We start from the raw sequence: 1,819 nt of genomic DNA, 5'->3' as shown, positions 1-1,819 counted from the left end.
TGATACAAGAACCTGTGGTTTTGGGGTTGATATATTAGCATAAACAGAACAGGACTGATGAAAGGCTTTTGCCCAAAACGTCGATTTTCCTACTCCTCGGTTGCTGCCTGACTGGCTGTGCTTTTCCAGCACCACTCTGATCTAAACTCTGATTTCCAGCTTCTGCAGTCGTCACTTTTGCCTATAAACAAAGGATTGGCTAACTAATAAACGACAGAGAGTTGGGATAAGGGAGGCATTTTCAGGACAGCAACATATAACTTGTGGAATGTCACAGGGTTCCTATTGCTGGGGTCACAATTATTGATAATATATATATTACTGATTTGGATGAAGAAAGTAAATGTACCACAGCTAAGCTTGCAGGTGATACAAAAAAGGGGAAAGACAAGCAGTGAGGAGGACAATACAAAAAATCTGCAGAGGAATATAGACTGGTTAAGTATGTCAGCAAAACCCTAGCAGATGGAATATAACACAGAAAAATATGAGGATATCTCTTCACCAGGTAGAGGTCCTGAATATTATTTAATCGGAGAAAAACTGCAGAATGGTGCAGCAGAGAGAGATTTGGGAGTCGTCGTGTATGAATCGTGAAAACGCTAGCATCCAAGTTCAGTTTGGGAAGGCAAACGGAAAGGGAATACATAATAAGGAAGTGTTGCTGGAACTATACAAGATACAAGCCAAACCACAGCTGGAATGCAGTGAATGGTTTTCGGCCCCTTCTCGAAGGAAAGATATACTAACATTGGAGGCAGTCCAAAGTAGGGTCATCAGGCTAATCCTGGGTATAGAGGGGCTGCCTTATGAGGAGAGGTTCAGTAGATTGGGCCTATACTCATTGAAACATACAAGGACAAGAGGCAGCAAGTGGTGGATGCAGGTACAGCTACAACATTTAAAGGTTACTCAGATAAGTAGATAAATAGGAATTTTGGAGGGATATGGGCCAGGAGTAGGCAGGTGGGACAAGATTAGTTTGGGATTATGTTTGGCATGGACTGGTTGGACCTAGAGGTCTGTTTCTGTGCTGAATGACTCTACAACCTGCTGTGTTTCTCCAGCAATTTCTGTTGCAAACTAACATTCAGTCTTAATGAAGGGCTTTTGCCCGAAACATCGATTTTCCTGCTCCTTGAATGTGCTGTGCTTTTCCAGCACCACTCTAATCTAGACTCTGACCTCCAGCATCTGCAGCCTTCACTTTTGCCTAACATTTTAACTCCGCCCATACTGTGCTATTTATGCACAGTGACCAGCAGCTCCATGGCGTCATCATCAGCATCCCAAAGCCTTTCGACAACACCAGGCACAGCAGAATTCAGGCGAATGGGTCAGGGTTGCATGTGTTGATGCAAATCTACTGAGCAACTGGAACATTTGAATCCTTCCTCCAAATGTTGCAGAGCCCTGTGCCCAGGAAACTACAAAACAGAATGACATGTACACACTTGTTGCTTTACGTCACTCTTCATGTACCAACAGGAAGTATTCCTAAACCATTAACAGATCCATGGTTTCCCAACTCCGGAGTGGGTGACATTCTAGGATTCGATCCAACTCGTGTGTTTTTTTTAAAAAAAAACCCTGTTTTGCAGAATCCCCATAACCACTGAAATATCAACTCCACGTCTCTGTCTCCATCCAGACTTGCCGCCTGACCCTTTTCTAACAATACTAAATATTTATTTGGCAATCTCCTCCGTGTGGGTTTTGAGCGAACGTAGAAGGATGTGACGCTGGGAAACACAAGAGGTCATCGCAAACTTTCTGCGGGGGTGGGAAGTGCACAGTAAGCGTTAAGAGAAAACCTGGC

This window comes from Chiloscyllium plagiosum, chromosome 20, assembly GCF_004010195.1.
Source record: "Chiloscyllium plagiosum isolate BGI_BamShark_2017 chromosome 20, ASM401019v2, whole genome shotgun sequence".
NCBI lineage: Eukaryota > Metazoa > Chordata > Chondrichthyes > Orectolobiformes > Hemiscylliidae > Chiloscyllium > Chiloscyllium plagiosum.
Note: the sequence above shows the minus strand (reverse complement) of the source record.